This window comes from Ambystoma mexicanum, chromosome 11 (assembly GCF_040938575.1).
Source record: "Ambystoma mexicanum isolate Mex_15411 chromosome 11, UKY_AmexF1_1, whole genome shotgun sequence".
In the NCBI taxonomy this organism is placed as follows: Eukaryota; Metazoa; Chordata; class Amphibia; order Caudata; family Ambystomatidae; genus Ambystoma; species Ambystoma mexicanum.
In genome coordinates, this window is record NC_090934.1 from 1,180,281,229 (window position 1) to 1,180,306,129 (window position 24,901).

Here is a 24,901-nt window from a genome sequence, read left to right on the forward strand (position 1 = left end):
TGAGGCCGATAGTTTGGTCTTAGCCCTGCTGGATTGTGGGGGGTGTGGGGGCATGAGTTTCCACCAGTTTCATAGCAGAGTTGCTGAATAATTCCAGGATACCGGAGACATTCCATGTAGTGGGGAAGTCTGCAAAGTTTGCTTCTAACTCATTGACCAGGGAGATTTTGAATGAACGATGTTGAGTGAAGGGGCATTTAGCCTGACTTTTTGTGAGCCGTAGTCAAGTGAGTGACTGATAATGGGATGGCAGCATGGTCAGACCAGTCAAGAGGGATACGGTCTGCACACGTGATGCAGGGGGATGATATGAAGACTAAGTCTAAGGTGTTGCCTTTGTTGTGTGTGGGAGAGAGCACAATTTGCTTAAACTACACGGAAGCGGTCAGTGCGAAAAGCGTGCTTGGAGTGTGGTTGTCGGCCTGTGACCCGGGGATGTTAAAATCACATATAAAGACATTATTTTAATTTGCTAATTTTGTAGAGGAGAGTAAGTTGGAGATGTCAATGAAAGAGTCACTCCTGTGAGGTGGTCCGTAGATGAAGTGGAAGGGGATGGATTAGTTGTGCGATAGAGGGAACCGGCAGGCGAGTCATTCAAATGAGCTTGTTCTGGGAGAGGGGATGAGGGAGCATGGCCCTTCCTGGCCGGTATGTAATGTTGGATGCAGTAGCCCTGGGGTACGAGTATGTCGCAAATAAGTGGGGAGGATGGGGTAAACTATGTTTCATTGATGAACAGGGCATCAAGGTTATGGTACGAGATGAGGTCAGTGATGTCTGCAGTGTGAGCGAATGTCGTCTGGCTGCATGGGGCTCTTGGCCATTTGAACCCTAGTGAGAGTGGGAATGGGCTGTGGAGGGAAGAGACACATGGTGCAGTCTTTTGGTGAGTAGCAGTAGTAGCGATTAGTTTGTAGGTGAAATGCAGGATAGGATATCTGCTTGTTTCTATGTAATATTTGTGTATAACAATTGTATGTCAAGTGTCGCTATAGGTTCAGTTTCTTGGTCAAAGATCATCCCTTCGATTAAACTGATTACATCTCAACAAATTGGAGCTTGTCACCTTGGTAACATAAACCTTACACGCAATCCAGCCCTTAATTAGGCTCCACTATGAAGATGGGTTTGTTACATCATAAATGCAATAATTTTAACTGCATTATCACATTACTGTAAGGAATGGGAAGTGGGGTGCTAGATTGGGATGTTGTGGCAGGAGTCACAAAGTTAGAGCTAACAAGCTCTGGAGGTGCCAGACAGTGGGGCAGCATGTGTGTGGGGAAACTACAGTTCCCGTGAGGCCCGGCGGGGGGCAGCATTCTCATGACTGGACATGTGGAGGTGAGGCTGCCGTTGCAGCATCTTAAGCCCTGCCCCTACCCATGCGGATTGCTGGTGATTTTGGGTTATGCAGGCATGGGATGAGGTCCGGAACGATTGCGGACACCGAAGCGGGACTGGAGGTGAACCGTAGAGGAAGCAGGAGAGTACACATGTGGGGAAGAACCGTTCCAGGAAAGAACAGAATGAAAGGCTCATTGTGGCTGCTGATGCTTTCATGTTTTATGTCAAATGTTTCTCGTGCTGCTTGCTTCAGAGTCTTAAGGGACCAATTTATGTGCTTACATGTGCTTGTTACATTATTATGCAAACATGTGCTTACAATCGGGCTGAATAGGTATGAGTGTGCTAGACAGGAGGCCAGGATGGCAGGATGCTGAGAACAGCGGCTCCTGATTAAGAAAGGGCATGCTGGTATCACAGGTGGGCAGGAGTTCCAGGAGGTGACTTGGAGAGCTTGGGGTTGCGCAGCCAATTCAGTATATGATTCCTTACCAGGTATTCTTGGTACTATGCTATGTATTTATCCCTAACACCCCCTCCCTATCATTTATGTTCCCTAACACTCTTTCCGGTGTTCCCAACTCCCCCTACTTATCGACAACTTCTCCCTACTTATCCACAACTTCTCCCTAACTCTGCCCCCCCCCTACTGGCTGCAGCGTGGTGACCTGTTATTCATAACAGGAACCTGTGCCAACCTAGGGTGGAGGGTTGACTTCCATTTGGCTTCTGTGGTCCTGAAGAAGTTGTTACTTCCCAGTGGGCTTGACAATAACTTCCTGTTCTGCATTCCTCGAAAATAGGAGAAGATGCATCTTCAAAAACTAATTAAAGAAGATTGTTAATGAACTGCTGAGAATGTCACTTACTGTAGACGTTTGTTTGGATTTGAACAAGATTTGGCAGTCTTGTCCTGAAGAAGGCAGCATATTTATTCACGTTGAAACACGACTGTGCCGACCCTGGACTATTCGCTAATAAATGTGCAGATTTGTAGTTATTTTGTTTGTACCACTATAGGTATTGCATAGATTTGATTGTAGATGCATTTTCCACAAGGCCTTCTGGGGCCTGGGTCCTAAATACCTTCAGCTATCCCGCTGCAAATACCTCCCCTCTCGAGATCTTCGCTCCTCTACCTCCAACTCCCTCGGGGTCAGTCGTTTTTCTCAGAAACTAGCTGGGGGTAGATCTGTCTTCGGCTTGGGCCTCTCTCTCGAACAGCCTCCCTGCCACTCTAAAACTTAAGGCAAACCGGCTCCGGAGGCACCTCAAGACCTTCCTCTTTTCTTCTATCTTCGCTCCCCCTCTCTCCTGCTAATCTGTTCTCTCTTGGCACGTGTACCTGGCCACCCTCTGTCCTCTGGGCCCAGGTACCTGCTCACCCTGCCACCCTCACGCACTGCCTCCGGGCCACCCCTTGCACTGGTGTCTGTATCTGTACCCATACAGCCCCCCCTTTTTCTTCCTGCACTTATCAGACCTACCCTGTCTGCTGCCTTAAACCTAGCACTTGCAAATTGCTGGCTGCACTACCACTGTTTGTTGCCTTTATTATTTATTTATTGTTATTTATCTGTTTCTCCTCTGCTTCGCACTTTCCACTTCTCCCCCCTTCCATGCACTTTCCCCTCCCCCTCTCCCATGCACTTTTCCCCTCCCCCTCTCCCATGCACTTGCGTGTTCTCAATATCACTGGGCCTAGTAAGATCGGTGTTTTGTTCTCCTCTGTTCCCCTCCCCTCCCCTGTCGCGCTCTGAAACACTTGTGTACGAGCGCGATAGAAATAAAATATCAATATCTTGTCATAACACTTTCTTTTGTATTATGATCTCTGAGCATGTGTTTGAACTTTTTCCAAAAATGTGAAATTTGCACTATGATGATTGGAACTTATGCTACAATTACATGAAAACATATTTTTGCTTGATTAAATCAATAGGCTAGCAATATACCTAATAATTTCATTTCCTGAATGGGATGCCAGCATTTGTTGAATTAATTTCATGTACAAAATCGCTGAATTAATGAATTTCATTTCTGGTAGAAACATCCTTTTTGTGTACTAAATTGGAGTTTGATGCCAAAGTAAGGGGTTTGCTGACAAAATCAACATGCTTGCTGATTGGCTCAAAAGGTGAGCCACTGGCTGAAATAATCTGCCTTCCTGGAGGGTTCATTCGGTCTTTATGCATTTTTGGTAATATGTATATATGTGGAACTCGTGGATTGATCTGATTCAAATACTCTAGTTCGTGTTTTTTAATCATCACTTCTTGTAAGTTGTCCGTGTTTTTTCTCAATATCTCACGGGCAAGTCATTTTGTAGGATCTTCTGGTAATGGCTGATAATTTTTTAATAATATCAGGTATTATTGCTATTAGCATCCCTGGTTTGTAATCTGGATTGGTTGCTTCCCCTGCCTTAGGGACTAATGTGCTTTATTATTCAATAGCCGCATTACTTGTCTCATTTCTCACATCCATAACTACAGTCCCTCCACCCTTGTCTGCACTTTTGATAATTTTATCTCCATACTGCTTGAGACGTTGTTGTGCTTGTTTTTCCTCTGATGTATTGGATGGTGCATATTTTCTTCTTTCACAGATTGATCCAAAACCTTTTTAAGACTACTTTTTCAAAAGTAAGTACTTTCAGCATTCTACTCGTTGGGGGGGACCAAAAGTTTATGTGGTTCGAAAGGAGTTGCTTTGTCACTATGCTCATTATAGTCTGAGTTACCGAAAAATGTATGTAATCGTATTTTCTGTAGGAATTGTCTTGACTCTGTTTCCAGCGTGATATTGGGCAAACTCTGTGTTGGTACAAACGAAGGTCCTTTACTGTGTAAATTAATTTCGATTTGGCTAAGGACTCTTTGATACGTTAAAGATTGTATAAGACATGCCTATTGTTTCCGATAGGCCTGTATCCTGGTTCTGAATAGACTGAATCTTCCATCTTTGCTGGCTGATCTCTACCTTGGAGCATAGTTGTGTGCTCCCTCCATCCCACCTTCCTGATGCGCTCCTGGAGGCTGTGCTGACCTCCACTTCTACATCCTGCAATCAGATAGGGGGTCGGATGACCTTCAAAATTGGGCAATCTCGTTTTATTTGGACCCCTTAAATGTAATACTAATTTAAGAAAAAAGTTCATTTAATTTTTGGAAAAAATAAAAAAAGGAAAAAAAATTGATTCATATTTAAAGACGGCGCATTTTCACTGCGCTCCCCTGTTTCTCTCTGCTGTGCCCACTGAACTTGGGGACTTGTTGTGCCAGAATCTAAACACAATTTGTGCCTTTTTCATGCCACCTCGTGGCACTTCCTTGATGACCGCCACATTTTTATACAGCTGCTTATGCTGCCCAACTTCCTTGCTCTGTGCCTCCCTGCATGCTGATTGGGCACAAGGGTTCCTGAAGTGATCTTTTGGGGACCGTCTGGATTTAGCCGGCTCCCTCACTCCAAAGGCCCCTGGCCGGGTCTGTGGGTCTCTGGGGCTCTCTCCTACACCCCCCACGTACACATGGAGGCTGAGGAAACCACCATGTTCCCATAATCCAGTGCCAGAAATTGACTTCCGAACCCTCTCTTCTGAAGGTCACCCCCTTTTCACTAGCTTATCAAATCCTTCCTTCTGAACTGGGTCTGGCTACCTCTCACTTTACCTGATCTGGTCCTTATCCTGTCTAGCCCTGCCAGTAACAGAATGTGTCACCTGCCCTGTTTTAAAATGGAGTTTAGCCTGTCTAGTGTTCTGCAATTCATCTAGCCTGCTGGATAACCAATTTTAGTTGTGCTTGCGGCTGTTTGTGCTCCCACAAGGCACATCTACCTTTGTCGACCGCCCACCACCACCTCCACCTCCTCCAAGTGCATAAGTGCTTCAGTCTGGCAAGTGTTCCCCCTCCCCCTCCACGTTTGGCTACCATGTCGCCATCTATCTCTCCTATCCTCTCCATCTGCTTCACAATCATCTATCCTTCTATCACTAAATCTGGCCGGAAGAAACTTAAGAAGGACACTATGGGCTCCAACCCAGGCCTTCCTATTGCAGACACCTATGTCGCAGCTTCAGCCAGAGAGACTGTCACTGACATCCTCTTCTTAGTAAACTCACCTGACCTATGGACTGGCTAGATGGTCGGCTTTCTCTCGCCTATCGCCTCTTCTCCCATTAATGGTGGCTCTCGCTGGGAGGTCCTCCTCGACCTGTTCAACATTTTCAGAGTCATCATTGTCTATTTCAACAGAACCATCATGGTTGAGGGCCCTCAACCCAACCTTCTTCTCTTCAATAAGCGCCTCCCTTGCCTCTCTAATCTTACCTCCCCCTCCGGCCAGGCTCACTTGCCCACTGTGCCTTCCTCCTCCTCTACGCAGGCCACCTTAGCTACTACACCTTCCACCTCCTCCTCTGTACAGGCACCTGGGCCCTGCCCTACTCTCCCAGCCCCCTTGTCGGCCTTGACTCCTCTTACATGCACTGCTATCCCTCTGGCCCTCTTGCCACCCTCTGGGTAGACTACTGTCCCATGCCACCCCCGTGAGCAGACGACCCTCAAGGATGGCAAGCTGCTCCACATTGCCACCCTTAACACCCGCCCTGCTTTAAAACACCCAACCGATATCTGCAACCTACTCAAACTCATGGATCTTGATGTACTCACCATCACTGAGACATGGTTCAAGGACAGCTCTGTCAAAACCTTTGACAGTTTCCTCCCTGATGGCTACGAAATCCTTTCTGTGCCCAGACTAAAGAAGGCAGGTGGTGGAGTAGCACTGATCTTCCCTGAATGGATACCTGTGTCTATTATCCCTATTCAGGCCTACTCCTCCTTCGAGTGCCTAGTCTGCAGGCTCTCACTTGCTCCTAATTCTTCTCTCCTCATGACCACCTTTTATTGGCCCCTTGGACAGTTCACTCTCTTCCTTTTGGAATGGGCCGACCTAGCCTCTTCTCTATTCTCCTCCTCCTCTTGCTGGGTGATCTGATCTCAATATCCATCTGGACTCTCTTGACTTGTCAGGTCCTTTCCGCAACCTATGTGACTCTCTCCCTTTCTATTCTATCCTCTGGCTCCACTCACAAAGCGGGCCACACGTTGGATGCTCTCATCTCCACTGACCTCCCACTCTCTATCCCTCTCACTACCTCTCTTGGACCGACCACTCTCTTCTGTCAACTCACCTAAAGCTCTCTTGCACAGCTACTCGGCGTCATGGGCGGTTTATAGTGACTTTTTCTAATGGCATTTTTTAGAATGCCATTATGTGGAAAAAATGTCAGACAAAAAAAATATTTCGAATGTCTGTTTTTTTAAATGTTTTTTTTTTTTTATGGGGGGGTTCCCCCTTAAATCCCCCTGTTTTTTTAAACACTTTTTTTTACTTTCCAAACCCAAAAAAAATAAAAAAATAATACATTTGAAATATTTTTTTTCTGCGAATTTATTTCGACATAATTGCATTTCTGTTAGGAAACCGTTCCCTAGGGTTCCTTTCAGGAAAGGTTTTCGTACATGAACGTTTCCTACCTCTCATTCGTGTAAGCCTTTGGCAACATACAGCTCTGTTGCGCCCGGTACACTAAAGCGGCTTTGCAAGCGTATGTCATCCATTCCTTTTCGTCCCTTTAAACATCAGTGGGGATTGCCATGGAAACGGTGGATGCCGCTATACCTACGTACTAGGTCACAGCGCACACAGCGTCCTGCCGTGTGAATGCGCCGCCTCTATAAAGCTCCGCCTATGAAGGCTAACGCCGCTTCTGAATTTTGTTTAGAGCTGCTTTGACTTTGACTCTTCACCCTGTTTATGCTAACTACGGATTGTTCCTGCTTTTGTCCTTTGGCATGTTATACCGCATAACTTCTACCAGATTATGACTACGGAACGCTTACCTTGTCTTCCTCGCTCAATGTCTTGCTTCTGACCTGACCGGAACGTTGCCGACTTTTGGAAAGCTGCAGACCCTCCTTCTTTCTTCATCCCCGAATTCTTGTTGCTTGGTTTAAGTACTTTTAAGGAACTTTGTTCACCATGCCTATGTTTCTTTTGGGGACTACGGATCAGAACTTTCAAGGATTGTTGTGTGGACTAGAGACTGCCTTACACACATTAGGTCTCCGTGTGCCGTCGGGGGTGAGTCTTACCTGGGAAACCTTCAATTGGAACTGCCTTCCTGTTGGAACCGGACATCTACCGGAGTTACAACATTTACCACAACCTCCTACTTCACAAAACACTGGGTAAGAATCTTATGTAAACTGTGAATACTGGTGAAAGTTGATATCCCTTATGGTCTATTTGCTACAGGAGACGCCCCAAATAATATGTGAAGTACAGTGGCATAACAACTACTCGGTACATGAGTTATCTGGGGATTACTTCTTGTCAAGTTGTTCTCTCTATGTGAAACTCGCATCTGACACTGTGTTCCTTTCCACGCAGACGGTTGTGTCCTGGGGAGTTTCCGTCTTCCAAACAATTCCCCTTCCAACAGTCCATTTGTACTTTTTGGAGTTGCATTGTAGGGAAGAATTCTATGGCTACACTACGCGCTCAACTGTCCACGGGGTTGCTCTACCTATTTCTCTTGGTGAGAATCCTGTCAATGTCGGAGAAATGCATTCGAAAAAATGACCGGATACCGTTATGGCCACCAGGCCCATGAAAAAAGTGACGGTGGCTGCCTTTGATTCCACGTACTCTCCACCTCCCATTCCTGCCGCTGACTCCCACCCTGACACAGCCCTCACTACCCTTAATCTCGCCATCTCCAACACTTGTGATATTCTTGCCCCTGCCATGAGGGTCCGACTGAAGCCTTCCAAAAATTGCAACTCTTGCTACTACTCCGACCTGGCTGCCCTTAAATGCAAGTGTAGGGCAGCTGAGCGGAAAGTGACTTTGTCAGGTGGATCATCTGACAAACTGGCCTGCAGCCTCCTTCAAAGGCAATATCGACTCTGCATCCGCTCCAAGAAAAGAGTCTTTATTTAAGCCCTTATATCTGCACCATCAAACAACACAGCCAAACTTTTCAAAGTCTGCAAGGAACTGGCCAATCCTGCAGCAGCCTCCTCTTCTGTCACTCCCACCCAGGACCTCTGCTCGGCCGTGGCAGCACATTTCACCACAAAAACCCAAGACATTCTCTCCTCCCTCCCCCCCCTCACCACAGCACACACCAGCACTTGTACCTCCCTTGGCCCCACCTCCACTTTCACTCTCCTCCCTGTCTCCGTCACACCTGATGAGGTTGCCAGACAAGTCCGGTCTATGAAGGCCTCATCTAAGCAAGTTGACCCTTGCCCTTCAAAAACCATCAAGGACAACCTTGACTGCCTCACACCAGCCTTGGCCGATCTTTGCAACCTCTCCTTTTCCACTGGAGTTTTCCCACCTGCTCTCAAGCACTCCCTTGTGCACCCTTTGCTCAAGAAACCCTCTGCTGACCCTTTCGTCCCATCAAAGTACTGCCTGATCTCTATCACTCCTTTCCTAGGCACCTCCTGGAGAAGTTGGCTATCTTTCAGCTAAACCTCCACACAGAATCAATCAGTTCTTTCCATGACCATCAGTCTGGCTTTGGAGCATCCAGAGGAACGGCAACTGCTCTTCTGAACACCTGTGAAGACCTGCTGTCTAATCTTGACACTAACACTCCTTCTGTCCTCATTCTCTTTGATCTCTCTCCTGCCTTTGACACGATTAACCACAACATCCTGATCTGATGGCTTTGTGACACCTTAGGAGTCGCGGGTCAGGCTCTGTCTTGGTTAACCTCTTTTCTCTCCAACCGCCCATCTCAGGTCGCACTTGGTGCCTTTCGCTAAACTATCACCCTCTCAACATGCGGCGTTCCCCAGGGCTCTAACCTATTCCCCTGGTTCTTCTACATCTACATAACTACCTTGGCACTTGTGATTGCCACTTTCACTGCTAACTTACTGTGTTATGTGGATGACACGCAACTATCCTTCAGGCTACCCTCAGCCAACGCCTCCTCTTCACTCATACCTGACTGTCTGCTATTCAGTCATGGTGTGCTGCAAATGACCTTTGTCTCAATGCCAGTAAAACTGAGATTGTTCGCATTGGGGCCCCTGCCCCAGATTTCCTCCTCTCATTCTGGCCTGCCTCCCTTGGCCCCGCGGCGCCCACCCCCCACATGTGAGGCCAAAATCCTTGGTCATTTTCGACTCCACTTGCCCCTTCTCCTCACACCTCTGACATCTCAACAAAAAAAAAATCGAACTATCAACTAAACCTCCCCACGGGCACTCTACCTTTTCTCACCTTCCCCCAGCAGCTCACTGTCTCTAGAGCCCTGGTTCTCTCAAGGTTAGACTATTGCAACAGCCTCTCCCTCAACCTCCCTGCTTCTGCGCTGCACCCTCTGCAACTCCTCCAGAACAGAACCGTGAAACGTATCCTTGGTCTTATGCCCAGGGACCGCATCACTGCGTTGCTGAAATACCTTCACTGGCTCCCCGTGGCTGTAACGATCAAATTCAAGACACTCTGCATTGTTCACATGGCTTTCTGAGGCCTGGGACCTACTTACCTTCAACACTGCCACTCCTAAATACTGTCCCTCCCGAGCACTCTACTCATCTACCTTCAACCTTCTGTGAGTGAGCCGGTTCTCCAAGCAGAGATTTGGTAGGAGATCCCTTTCCTCAGCAGGTGCCTCACTCCGGAACAGCCTCCCTGCCACCCTACTTCTTTAGCCTGATATTCTTAAGTTCTGGAAACTCTTTAAGGCCCACCTCTTCTCTTCCTTCTCTCACCCTACCCTGCTAATTTAGCTCTCTGCCCTTCCTTCTCTCCCTCCTTCCCATACAGCTCACTGACTGGCCGTGTGGCGCACCTCAGAGTGTCAGAGGTCCCAGGCACACCTGCCAGCCCTCTGCACTTGCCGCAGGGCCCCTCAACCTACCCTCTCACCGCACTTGAAATAAATCCCTGAGAGTTCTCTCTCTCTGCACTTCACCAGCCTCTACCGACTGGGAGCACTTGGTCCCCTGCCCCTACCTGCCCTTCCTGCACTTGCACAATCTGTATACAGCACAGCCTGAAGATCATTCTGTCTGTTGTCCCTTGTCTTCACCCCTTAATATGCACTTGGGAAAACTGCAATCGCCATTAGGCCTATTTGCTGTATCTAAACTGTTAAATGTATCAAATTCACCTAATTCTGCCTATGCAGATGGTCATCGCCTCAGAAATTCAAGGTCTCGGAGCGACTGTTGTCCCCCCCCCCCCTTGTTCCCACCCTCCTTGAGTGCTTTTAAACACTTGCATCCTGTGCATAGGAGCTAAATGTATATATATAGCCGGTCCGATAGCACAGCGAGTAGAGCGTTCGCTTTGACGTCTGTGTAGAGCCTGCTGACGCGGGATCGAATCCCGGCAGGGCCAAACTCAGCCTTTCAGCCTTCCGTGGTCGATAAATGAGCACCACACACCGTGGGTAATAATGAGCAGCGCTCAGATACCTGAGGGTTCATATTGCTATATGAATGCTAAATAATAATAATAATATATAAATAAACATAAACATAAACATTAACATAACTGTGTTGTTGTGCAAACTCGTGGTTGTCCTGTTTTTGACCTGGTGCTTGATGTCTGCCTCGTGTGTTCCCTTGTCCTAAATAAGGCTGACTGTTTGTCGATCGTTTCTTATACTGCATGTGTAGTTTCTGTCGGACTCGAGGTTTAGGCACACAGATCAAGGGGCCCACATCTGGATGAATCTTTCTCACTTAGTGAGGCGCCATGTACAACAAATCACAAATGGGCGCAAGAAACCCCCGCCCAAGAATATAGGCCGAAATCTAGTGGAAGCTACAGAGTCTTACAGTTCTTTTCGAAACTCGAAAAGGGATGTCGACCGGGCGTGCCAGTAATACTATCCCTAGTGTGACGTCCACTGTTCCCATGTGCCTTCACGTGTCAAGGTCCCTCAGATTGTTTGTTTTTTTCCGCCATTGTGAGTAGGCGCTTATCGCAGAGTTCAATTTCGGCTAACGCCATTTGCTTATGACAAATTAAAAATAGTTTACTCTTTCTGTCCTTTTCCATCCGACTTTGCCAAATTCATCGACGCGGTGGAAAAGACAGCCGTCGGACGAATTCAAGATTCAACTGACCATTTTGGCCTTGGAAGGCTGCACCGGGCCTAACCCCTTACAGTAGAGCGAGTGGGGGCGGTCATTGTAGAATGCACTTTCCCACCCATTCCCTTTCTCGCCTGGCTGCCTTTCCCAAACATGGATAGAAAACCTTTTAAATTCTGCCCACGTGTAATAAAAAATTCCTGTGGATAGACCAGCAACGAGTGTGCAACTTGTCTGAACCGCGACCACGACGAGGGGCATCGTCGAGCCTGCAAGCTCTTCCAAACTAAGACTCTTAAAGACCGAAGAACCAAGCGCTGGGCCCATCACGCAATGCAGGCCGAGGCCGCCATTGACGTGGAGGGAGCTTCCAATGATGGCAGCGTCACCGTCTTTTCGGACAGCGAGGGCGACGAGTAACAGTCAGGTTCCAAAGTGCAGACCCCTGACCCCAACAGACAGGTCAGCGGCTCTGGAAGGGGGAAGACACCCGGCAGCAAAAGCACTTTCACTAACCCCACCACTAAACACACATCCCGGGGCAATGAGTCGACGTCGTCGACCAAACGCCCAAGTACAGCGTCAAGGGGGAGGTCTACAGAATCCCTGTCTTCTGGGCACCCGAGGTCCCAATCGCCCCATGACATGCTCCAGAAATCGAAAGACGCCATCTCTAAAACATCATTGAACGAACATCGCCAGACGAGGCGGAGGTCTGTCCCATTACCGAAAGTTGACGTCATAAATCCAAATCAGCTGTAGGGTTGGAAAAGACTGGTTTATCACACCTAGTCAAAAAGCATGTTCCCGAGAGCCTGCTAAATGGTACTCACCCCAAGAAACACTCCTCCAAGAGTTCTAATCATAAGGATAAGTCTCATAAGGACAAATCTACACCTACTATGGAAACACTCTCTGCCCCACAAGAGGAGGGTTCTTTGGCTGAAGCCTTACAGAACAAAGGCCATTCCACACCCCAGGGCCATCCTACACGCTTAGGACAAGCCCCTACCCCTCAGTACCCTGTGTCATTTCCAGTTCAGCACTATGGATTGCTGAAGACATAGACAGGGTCATGAGAAGAAAGACCTGTATGGCCAATTTCTTTGGAAAAAAAAAACTCAGGCTTACCAAAACTTTCAGGTTACACCTCCTACTACTGAGGCTTCAAGCTCACAGCCCCCAGCTAAAAAAGCTTGTCCTTAGTCACTACCGGTCCAACCAGTACTAGGTGATCTGTATGATGTCCATACAGACATCAAAGGTGATAATGAAGACTACTAGCAATCTGATCATTATTATGAAGATGACGAGTATACCCTGGCCTTGCCCATTCAGCAGGACTCACCAGTGGCCGATTCGCCAGTGGATAATCAGCTTCTCTATAATGACATGTTAATCAAGGTGGCTGAACACTTTGGTATCCAGACACAAGAAACCCAACTAGACAAAGACTTTGTGGAGGACATTTTGCGAGACGAGAAGGCTGCCACTCAATTCATCCCAATTTTACGGTCTGTCCAAAGAAGGATTCAACCTTGCTTGGACAAACCTAACCAGACACGGGCAGTAGACCCGCGGGTAGAGAACCCTTTCCGCCCAGCGCTGTCTCTCCCGCTCTATATCAGGGGCTAGCTTAATCCGGATTCGCTCATGGTTACAACTACCCGTAAAAGGGCAGGGACACCACTAGCCTATTCTGAGGCTCCCCCAGACAAGGAGAGCAAAAGCTCTATACAGTGGGAAGGAAAGTAGCGACTTTGGCAGCTTTTCAAACTATAATCACCAACAATTCTATACTGTTGGCAAGTTATAATTGCCATACATGGGATGAAATAACTTCCTTAATAGCTTCTGCTCCCGAACCTTTAAAGTCTCTAGCTCTGGTGGCAGCGGACGGCAAAGCTACTTCAGCTGCATTCTCAAAAATAACCTAGACACTGCAAATAATGTGGGCCAAATTATTGCTTAAGGAACCATAATCAAGCGCCACGCTTGGCTATGCCAGTCTGGCTTTAAGCTTGAGACCCAGGCTACGTTACTTAACATGCCAGTGGAACCAACAGTCTTAATCGGCAAAGCAATAGAGGATGCCATAAAGTCTGCCAAAGAGGAATACAACACTCTCGTCTCTCTGGGGCAACTGACAAACCACATGGCCAAAGAGGCAGAAACCATTTTTCTGCCGTTTTCGTGGCCAGAATTCCCAGAGAGGCTCCGGGTACCGACAAGGTCAAAATTCTTCCTGGAATAACAACCAAGCTCAAGTGTTGCAGGGTTATCAAAGAGGCCAGAGCCGATCCTGCGGCCAGGTGAGATCCTCCACATCTAGAGGTAGAGGAACACCTCCCAAACAATGACAGCCTGCTACAGGTCCCCTCACCATGCCTCCCCAGTAGGGGGACATATTTCACACTTCACCCACGCATGGGAGTGAATAACCACGGACAAGTGGGTGCTATCAACAGTAGCGGGAGGTTATTGTGTGGAGCTCATCCAAAGACCATCAAACCATCCCCTGCGCCAGAGAAAGTCAACAAAGGAAGAACAGCTCATCCTTCTCAGAGGTCAACGCGCTGCTTCTCAAGGACGCCATAGAAATTGTGCCATCCAAAGAGGTAAACGGGGGTATTTATTCAACCTACTTCCTTGTGCCAAAAAATATCTATTTATGCGCCCAGTGTTAGACTTACGCCCTGCAAACACTTGGTAAAGCCGCAAAAACCGCATGACAACGATACAAGAAGTAATTCCCCTGCTAAAGTGGGGAGATTACATGGCAACACTGGATATGAAAGATGCCTATTTTCATATTTCAATGTTGCCACGCATAGAAAACTTTCAAGATGGCAAACCAGCACTACTCTGCCCTTCGACCTGAGGTCGACCCCAAGGGTCTTTACGAAGTGCCTGGCCCCTGTGGTGGTGCATCTTCGTCCACAAGGCATCCATGTAGGCCCTTAACTGGACGACTGGCTGATGCGTTCCTGCTCACACAATCTGACAAGCAAACACATATTAAGGACCGTACGTCTACTTATGGAGTTTGGGTTCTCTCCAAACCCTGCTTGACACCATCTCATGACGTGCTGTTCGACTCAACACAGTGACCTGTTTGGCGCCTGCCTCTGAGGAGAGGGTGAGTGCCATACAAGGCAAGGCGCATCGCTGGTCATCGGAACAGACGGCGACGATGCGGTCCATCAAGTCACTGCATTGGCCTGGTCCGCCTCTGCAGACTTCATGTGAGAGCTCTCCTGGTGTTCCTGGATATGAGGTGGATGCAAGTATCGGGAGGACCTTTGCAGACAAGATATCCCTCAACGAGTAGTTCCGTCGGGCGATCTAGTGGTGGGGTGTAAGACCGCATCTCGTCAAGGGGACTCTATTTCAAGTTCCACCGTACCAGGAGACAGTCACCACGGATGCCTCTCTAGAAGAATGGGGAGCCCATACCAGACAGTTGCACGCCAGAGGCCTCTGGCAACTGGGAGAGAAGGGCCTCCACATCAACGTCCTTGAACTTCAGGCCGTATTCTGGGCCCGCAAGTCTTTTCTGCTGTCGCTGAAGGGCAAGGTTGTGAAGATCTTCATAGACCACACCACCACCATGGTTTACATCCGGAGCCAAGGAACCGCTCACTGGTGCTCTCCAAGGAAGCCCAGGATCTGTGGCTCTGGGCCATTCGGCAGGGCATGTTCCTTGTCCCTTACCACCTAGCGGGCATCAAGAACACCATTGCGGACTCGCTCAGCAGGGAGTTGCGTTCCTGCCACGAATTGGAGCTTCGCCGGACTAGGTGGACCTTCTGTTCAACAGATGGGGCAAACCCAAGACCGATCTCTTCGCAAGGGTAGCCAGAAATTTGTCAGCAGGTTCTCTCAGCCGAGGAGCATGGGGGACTTGTTCCCGTTCCCATAGGATGTACGGTTCCTGTGCGCTTTTCCTCCGTTTCCACTCATTCTACGTGTAATCAACACACTCGGACAGTATCACTGCAAGATAATACTCGTTGATCCAATGTGACTGAGGCAGATCTGGTATCCGGACCTGCTGCGTCTGGAAATGGCCCCGTCCATCAGACTACTGCTGTTCCCGGACCTTCTCACCAGAGAGGGAGAGGTGACTCTGCACTACAACATGGGGTCGCTGTGCCTGAGGGCATGGCACCTGCAGCCCTAGAGTTTGGGGGTTATGCTTTACTAGTGGTATGTAAGGAGATCCTGGCCAGAGCCTCATCAACGTTAAAATGCTACGCCCATAAATGGAAGCGCCTCTGTCTGTGGTGCTGAATTCAGAAGATTACCCCTCTGTGGGTTACAGCCCCTCAACTTCTACCTCATTTGCTTTCCGTGGCCAAAGCGGGATTGGCACACGCCTCTATCGAGGTGCACCTCACTGCTATATCCCGGTACACCAGGTCTCTAGGTAGAGCCTCCCTGTGGTCGCACAGACTTGTCAAGAAGTTCCTCAAGGGTCTCTTCAGTACTTTTCCGCCGGTGAAGGCTCCAGCCCTGGCTTGCAAACTCAATGTAGTATTGACTAAGCTCATGAGATCTCCTTTTGCTTTCCACATGGCTATCTCCTCAGCCAAGAGGGTCTGGGAGATCCAGGTCCTGTCGTGGAAGCGGCCTTACTTGTCTTTCCACGCTTCAAACTTGGTACTGCACACACATCTCACCTTTTTATATCAAAGGTACCATCGGAATTGCACCACAACAAAACTTTGGTGTTGCCCGTCTTCTTCCCGAATCCGTTGTCGCCAGCGGAGAGGGCCTTGCATTTGCTGGACGTTGCTAGTGCCCTGAAATTCTATGTGGCACGTACAACAAATTTTCAGAAGACTGCTCAGTTGTTCGTCAACTTTGGACCTGTAAATCACAGTAAAGCCTTATCGAAGGTTTCCATCTGCAGGTAGCTCTCCGGCTGCATCATGCACTGCCATCGACTGCCAGGCTGACCGAGAGCCCACTTTACCAGAGCCATCGTAGCAATGACAGCGTTTCTCTCTGGTATGTCCCTGCTCGACATTTGCAGAGCTGATATGTGGAGGTCCACGCACACCTTCATGAAGTTCTACTGCGTCAACAGGGATTCAGAGAAGGAGTCCAGAGACAGCCAAGTGGTGCTTCACAACCTGATCACTAGAGGTGCGTCTGTTCCAGAGGTGAGTGTGTTATTGCTTCTGTTGAGCCTTGCCACCTCCTGTGTTTGTGTGTATGTACTGCTGTGTACTCGTTATTCATGAGCATGTGAATCCATGCCAGACCCCATGCTGGAAAAGGTTTAAGTTCCTTACCTGTAACATGTTCTCCAGCATGGGTCACATGCAAACTCTCCCTCCACTCTGTGGCTCTTCATTGTTCGTACTGCCGCTTTACGTGCTTACCAAATCTGAAGATGGCCACCAGGGGTGGAGCTTAGGGAGAGGACTGTCATTGGATGGGGGCAGTGTGAGCCAGTTGACATTGATTGGTTTAGAGGAGAAATACAGTTTTAAAGTGCAAGTGAAACAGTTTTTTCTTTTACTGAGGATTCCCAGCCTGACAGGGAATATTCATGAGCATGTGAATCCATGCCAGACCCATCCTGGAGAACAATAGTTACAAGTAAGTAACTTTAACCATGGTTAACAAGGATTGGGTATAGGGCGGATCCTTGAGAGACTCTGCATGTGGTTGGGGGCTCTAGAGGCACCCCTACAAAAGTTATGGTAAATGAAAAGGTATGAGGAGTGAGATTTTGTAGTGTGCTCAGTTAAACCGCTTAAAGTCTGCACTCTTAATTCCTGGAATATTTGGTTTAAGGAAAATACTTGTAAGACTTAAAAATATACATTGATGGAGCCACTGGCCAGCAGAATCCGGAACAACCCGCTAATCCAAGGCTTGGAACTCAAGGGAGAATCCTACAAAACAGCACTCTACGCGGACGATATTCTGCTCACCCTCACCCGACCAGAGGGGTCCATGCAGGCTCTATGGGAGGAGCTGGAGGAATTCAAAGAAGCCTCGGGGTTCACGATCAACATCGCCAAGTCGGTGGCCATGGGAGTCAACATGCCAGGCAACATCATGGAGAAACTGCAGACCTCCTACGCGATCCAGTGGGCCAAAGCGGAGATAAACTACCTGGGGGTCCAGATCCCATCTAACTCGGGAAAATTATATAAAGCTAATTTCCCACAACTATTCAAAGAGCTCAAGGCCGACCTGGGCCGCTGGCGCAAGTAGGCAATCTCCTGATTCAGTCGTGTCTCGGCGCTGAAAATTAACCTGCTCCCAAGACTGCTCTACGTCTGCCTGGCACTTCCCACAACCATCCCCACGAAAGCCTTGCAAAAACTGCAAAGAGCCATTCTGAAGTATGTATGGGAGGGCAAGAAATCGCAAATCCCAAGACACATCATGCTCCGCGGCCTTGCCCTCGGGAGGTCTGGGGGTCCCTGACGTGGCCAGATACTGCCTCGCAGCCCAGCTCGCCCACGCCTTTGCCTGGAAAGCAACCACCAACCAAGCTAGATGGCTGAAACTGGAGGAGGACTGGTCCCCTTCCCCGATCGAAGCACTCCCCCACAACAAAGCAGGCAACATCCCCGGGCATATGGGCCCATTGCCAGCAACGTGGAATACCGTGTCGAGTTGGAGGAAAGCGGCCCACCTCTGGAAGTGCAGAAGCCCAACATGTCTGCTCACCCCAATCTGGGGAAACCCCCGACTTCTCCCCGGGTCTGGTCCCAAACACCTTTATCAGATGGCAGGAGTGGGGGGGGAGGGGCTGAGAACCATAGCAGATTTCTACGTGAATGGGAACCCGCTAAACTTCGAGGAATGTAAGGCTAAATTCTCTATTCCGTAGTCGGAGAGGTTCAGGTACGCCCAGCTCAGGCATTGGCTATCCAGTGGAGCGGCCAAGAAACTAGGCGGTAGAGAGCTAACAGCCCTAGAGCGGACCTTCTCGTCGATTCCCACCAAAGGGAAAATTTCGACCCTATATAAATTGCTTCACAGGTCGGACCCTTCCAAAAAAACTGTATATGCTCAATTGGGAAAGACATTGGTAGAACTATCGAGCCGGAGGAGTGGAGTCCGATCTGGGCCCGCGCCCACAAGAGCTCCAGATGCACGACAAACGGAGAGGGTGCCTACAAGGTATGTTACTGCTGGTACCGCACCCCGGAAGCCCTAAACAAATTCAACCTGGCTATTCCCCCACAGTGCTGGAGGGGTTGCCCTGACCGGGGCACACTGCTTCACCTGCTATGGACCTGCCCGAAGTCCACACAGTTCTGGAGGAGGTCCTGGACCAGATCGGAGGGATAACGGGCCTCACGATCCCCTAGGACCTGGGCGTTGTTCTCTTGCGGGCTACAGGCGATGGCCAGTTCCCACTTACAGGTCGCATAGCGGATTTATGGACCCAACTGTTGACGGCAGCAAAGATCGCCCTGGCCAGACTCTGGAAGAATCCCGAGGGCCCAACCATCAAATGTGGTGGTCCAAATGTTGGGAGACTGTGGTAGCCGAGAAGATCATGGCCTTAAGATTCGGCAACCCTGCCAAATTCGAACAAATCTGGTCCCCCTTCCTGGACTACACAGGGAAATACCCGGGCCTAGCGAGACAGCCCCCCAACCTCTGCTGGATGGGGGTTCAGACTTAGCCGGTGAAGCCGGAACAGGAACCATCTCTGCCAGCGGCAAACAAGTCTAAGACCGACCCAATCCTCCGGCCGAAGCCCCGAGATCCGGGAAGACCGGCACAGAGCCGGATCCCCTCACCCGGACACGTGGTAAGCCCCGCCACTCGCACTATCAACCTAAGACATTCTGCTCTCCCGAAACCCTCCCTGTGGATAGCTCGCCCGCAGTCTCCCACCCCCCCACCCCCGAGACCCAAAGACTCGCCCACCGTTGGGCCCAATTTGTGTTCCGTTCATGTTTTATTTTGTTGTTGTGATACACTACTTGCTAGCCTTCTGCGAAAGGCGTCTCTATCGTTGCAATGTTAAGCTGGCATGCATAAATACCAATAAAAACATATTTGAAAAAAAAAAAAATATATATATATATATATATATATATATATATATATATATATATATATATATATATATATATATATATATTGATCTTCATCGTAGAACCTCATGTATTTAGTGTGATCTTGTAATGGAGCTCAAGGGGCTGGGGGGGTTCCATGGCCAATGCATGGAAGACCTTCACATCCCTTAACTTTTTGTTATTCTTCATCATGATCTGGTGTATTACATTACTTCACCAGAGAAGATGAAATCCCATCATGGATTCGTCTAATAAACTAACTGCTGTTTCAGGGCCCAGTTGGCCAACCGCTCCTGAAGCCCCAATACTCTCAACAGTCCTCAATAATTACTTTCAATTTGTCTGCATTTATTGTGTCTAGAAGAACTCTAGTAAAAGGAGTGGCTAACTTTGTGAAAGCAAGGAGGAAAAGACCTGCCTGGTGCCCTCCTTCCTGTCTGTCCTGTTTCCCTTTTTTTATGTAATGCTGTTCTTGTCGTTAGTTGATACCTCTATAGGTGATATTGGGAGTGGGGATAGGCCTGGAACGATTGCACTGCTGTATGCGAAGGAGACTTTTTTTTACCCTTGACTAATGCTTCTCTTGGAGTTTTTCAATGTTTATAGCTTTTTGTCGCTATGCTTGAAGCATTGCAGTTGTAGCCCTTTTGCATAATCCTAGCTGCTTTGAGGGACAGATCCCCAGAATTGCCTCTTAGCACAGCTTGTTTCCTCCTGGGTATTATTGAAAAAAGGATGCCTCCTCAGTGCAGAAGTAAATAAGTGAACTGAGTTCCAGACTTCTGCAACATCCAATGATTGAGGAGCTGTCCTCTACCAACCAAACTATGTATAGAGAGCAAGTACTCACCTGCTTTTGGGGGACCTTTTGAAGGCAAAGGGGCTTTTCCCTCCTGAACCCGCCTCTGTATTTTTGTATGCTTAGGTTGCTGAGTCTTATCTTTGCAATGGTGCAATTTCTTAATATATTGCCTTCAGTAATGCAGGCTTTTCCTCTAGCCATACTGTCCTATGTAGCGCTTTGAAGAAACCTGGCAACAATCTGTTCATACCTTTCTCTGCTGGGTGAGTTGTGCCCTTGCAGTTTGGATCACGCAGAGGGGAAGAATGACCCCATTCTTATTGCAGAAACTGCTTGTAGAGCCTTGGCAGTGCATTACCTACCAAATTAAGCATCATAGACCCCACTTCCCCTTTCTTGACCGGTTTGTTGGTACTTCCCCTTTCTGTGAAAAATGGATGTTGTGTAATGTGTCGTCAGCTGTACTAATTATAGCTTACATCTGGTGCTTAGTTTAGGATGCTCCCTTCTAGACTAAACCTAGCTAGGACTGCAACCTGACCGTAAAGATTGCGTGTTTAATATAAATATATTTTTTTGTTTTCTAGGGAAGTGGTTCCTGATACCAGAGTGTGTTCGGCGTTGGCACAGCAGGAACAAGTTGGTAAGGTGAGTTGTGTGTGAGAATGTGAGGAAGGACGTTTTTGGTGAAGTATTTGATGGCTTATAAAATAAATGATATGCAGGTGACCAGCAAATTAGGGAATGCAGGGATGCAGCATTGAGAAGCAACATAGGTCAAATAGTACTCTGTTAGTTAAATTTTCAGAGCTGCGTGAACCAGTGATTGAGTAGTATGGTTAGGTAATGTGTGCTGAGGAGCATGCTGCAATTACTTTAGCCCAAGCAGGTAGTTTGTGCTTCACAATGTCTAAGAAGGGATCAGGGTTGAGCGGTATTTGGGGAAGGTGATGAAAGGCTTAAACGAATCTGAGGCCATGAAGAATAAGCATTATAGGATGTTTGGGGTGCACCACATGAGAAGATAATGTGGGCTGAGTCTGTATGGTAATGCTTGCTGAGTTAATATGGGTTGAACACTAAAGTATTAAGATATAAAGTGTAAAGTAGAGAGCTGGGGCAGATCTCTCTCCTCAGGTGGCTCCCTCCTATGGAACAGCCTCTGTCTCTCTGTCTCTCTGTCTCTCTTTCTTCCCCCTCTCGAACCAGACCACCTTGTCCACAACAACTCAAGACCTTTCTCTTCTCCTCCTTCCCTCTACCCCTCCCTTTCTAACCATCCCCTCTGCGCTAAGATTGGCAGCCTGGTCCACTAAGGTCCTGGGATTCTGCCTAATCGCCTCCGGCACTGCCCTCCGGCCCCACACCCGCCTGTTGGGTGGTTTTCCTCCGCTCTGCACTTACCTGTTGGGCGGTAGACCTCCCTCCTTCGCCTGGGATGTCTCTGATCATGCACATACCTTTTGCCTCCACAACGGTTACCTCTGGCACTTCCTCCCCTATGGGACACTAATTAGCACTTGCCTCACCTCCCCCTTTTATCCTTTTTCTTTCACTGCGCTTGCACGCTTCGAATGTCACAAGGCGTAGTAGGGCTGCTGTCTGTTTCTATTCATGGTCCATTTCATTTTTCATTGTTCCCTTCCCTTGTGGGGCTTTGAAACATTGGGCCTCATTATAACTATGGCGGTAAGGCAACAACGGCGCTGGTATCGCTACCGGCACCGTTGCTACCGTACCGCCATACTAAAAGTTGTACTTGCGGGTCTCGCTCTGTCCGCCTGGTCTGACCTGGCGAGCAGTGCGACACCCGCGAGCACAACACGTGGATGCACCAGCACTGTTATGAACGGTGCCGGTGCATCCAAGCTCCCATTTCCCATTCAGCCCTATGGTGCTGAATGGGGAGTTCCTTGTTGCCGGCACCAGCGAATGGGCAATTACCAGGTATGCTGAAGTTTGCATGACCTGGTAATTGCCCATTCGTGGGTGCCGGTAAAATCACGGGTTTGGTGGCAGCCGTGCCTTTGTTACAGGCACGGCTACCACCAAACTCGTGATGAGGCCCACTGTCTTATTGTATAAGCGCCTTTATAAATAACCAATAAATAAATAAAGGCAACTTTGCAAATAGTTGTTACATCAAAAGCATAATGTTTGTCAGTATTTTGTTTCAGGAATATTCAGACTCAACTTGAAACAGGAAATGGGGTGAATTCTGCCCAGAAATCCTTTGCTTACCACATTGGATGATTCTCTAGGCAATCACAAAGTAAATCTGCAGTGAGAGAGACCCAAAATAAAGTCCTTTTTGAAATAGTACGAAAGCACTTGAGCCATAACCAATTGGCTGAAATGCTGCTTAGGCCGAATATGGGCTATTGTTAGGTTTCAAATAATATATAGTTACTTCAGAGCCATTACACCCCTGGGAAGAGCGAGAAAACGCTTCCTGGTCATTCCTGAATTAAACAACACCTAAGAATCCACATACCGATTGGCTGGCACTGCCCCTGGTGATTAACAAAGGCTTTTCAGAGACAGAAAAAAAAAGACTTTTCACACAGGTTTTCTCCTGCAGGGAAAGCTAACATGGTTGTGAAAACTCCTTTTTCACTGACGTGTTCCCATTTATTCTTCAGTAAGTAAAGCTTGACCCCAATACCTCCTCTTACAGCATTACTTGGTTGATTGCCGCTCTGAATTGGATCTCTTGACCTCACTGCCATTGATTTCCCAATCCACCTATTTGAGAATCCTCTGTGTACCTGCTGAGTCCATTTCTATAGTAACAGATAGCTTTGCTGGCCGACCACCTCAAAGCACACAACACAGCTGCATCATATAACCTCAAGAAGCATAGTATCTGAAAAGAACACTTGGCATGCTGCTACTCTACGATCTCAGTTGCTACAGTCTGACCATAGCACTGCCTGGAAAGTCTTGTCAGTTATTTTGGACACTGGAGTCCTTTCAATCCTAGACATGAGGTTATTCTGTGGAGCAGCTTCTGGGGTTATTTGACAGTTTTAAGAGGGGTTCTAATGGAGTATGCACTAAAGATCTCTGCTTGAATCCCGGGTCTGGTCTCCTTCCCTGATCCCCCTGTGATGTCTGCTGTGCCCCCTACCCCCTCTGTGATGTCTGTTTGCCCCCCCCTTCTTCTCTGGCCCCTCATCCTGCTTTGCCCCCACCCTGCTCTGCCTGATCTCTTCTTTCCTGCCTTCCCCTTCCTCCTATCCTTTCTTCCCCGCCCCCTTCTCCATAACCACTGTTGGAGTTGTCTTAATTCACCATGGTTCCACCATTACAACCTGTTGCCATCGCTTGGATTTGACTTTGTGGGCACATTGACTTTTGTTGCTTCACCTTCTCAACTCTAATGCTGGACCTCCCCTGGATCTCGTACTCGGTGGCCCTGAACCATGCTGCGCCCAATCGTCATCTTGAATCCTTGCTCACATTTTCTTTTCCCTGCAACATTGAGGGCCTGATTCACAGAAGCGTTTTATAATGGTGTAATCTCATAGGAAGACGCTCTGTGAATCGGGCCCTCTGTGTTTTACTGACCTCTGCAACTGTATCCGCTCACCCCTCTGGTTCTCCGCTCTTTTGCACTGTTTTATTCTCTGCACTTCCATCCTCTCCCTTACTTTTTTTCTATGCACTTACTCTATCAGAATTGTCCCAGACTTAATATGATAGCATCAAATGTCTGTCTCCTCCCCCTTCCATCACTTCTTCCCACCCCTTTCCCCCCATCCAGCACTATCTGAAATGTCGTCAAGCCTAGTAATGTAGCTGCTTGTCTCTCATTCTCCTTCCCACCCTCCTTATCATTGTCAATAGCTCTTACTCTATCACTAATGTCTCCTGACCTGTTTGGTAGCAGCTTGTTTGTCTCCCCTTCCCTCCACTCCCCTTCCTCTCCCTCATTTGTTTTCTCCTTCTCTCCCCCTCCTGCACTATCTTGAAATGTCGGCAGGCCTAGTATGATAGTCACTTGTTTTGTTCTTCTCCTTCCCCCTTTACTCCAAACCCCCTAGCCCTCCCCCACCTATTGTGAAACTCCAGCACTACCTCAGTTATCGTCGGGCATAGTAATGTAGCCATTTGTCTCATTCTCCTTCCCACCCCTCTCACCTCCCCTCCTTATCATTGTCAAAAGCTCTTGCACTATCTGAAATGTCACGTTGATTACGATAGATATTTCACATTCTGACTGTATCAAGGACTTGTAAGAATGTCACTGTATTCTCCCTTGTTCCCTCCCTGCCTTGAAGCACTTTGAAACACATTGTGTATAGACGCTATATAAATATCAATTCAAATTCATTGTCACAACAGGAGCTAAGTGAATCTTCATTAAACATAACGGTGCAGCTTATGTTGGGGATTTGGAACTCCAGACACACTTAGCCTAGCTCTTCGGGAAGATATGTGATGTGTGCTCTTTGAGATCACCCTTCTAGGAAAGTCCACTGCATGTCCCTTCACTTCCATCCCTCAGATGTTTCCCTGACCCCCATGGCCATTCTCTGATGTGT

At 48.2% G+C, this 24,901-nt stretch overlaps 1 protein-coding gene across 9 annotated transcripts in view; it reads left to right on the plus strand.

Annotated features, from left to right (window-relative positions):
* The window catches only part of CSK (C-terminal Src kinase), a 914,950-nt gene that overhangs the window by 226,598 nt on the left and 663,451 nt on the right, over positions 1-24,901 (plus strand). For 7 of the 9 annotated variants that reach the window (XM_069624501.1, XM_069624495.1, XM_069624504.1 and 4 more), the window contains one exon: positions 20,942-21,002. The gene's annotated coding sequence lies outside the window, so the exon portion shown is untranslated. The remainder of the gene's footprint in view (positions 1-20,941; positions 21,003-24,901) is intronic. The other 2 variants (XM_069624502.1, XM_069624500.1) reach the window with 1 other exon arrangement.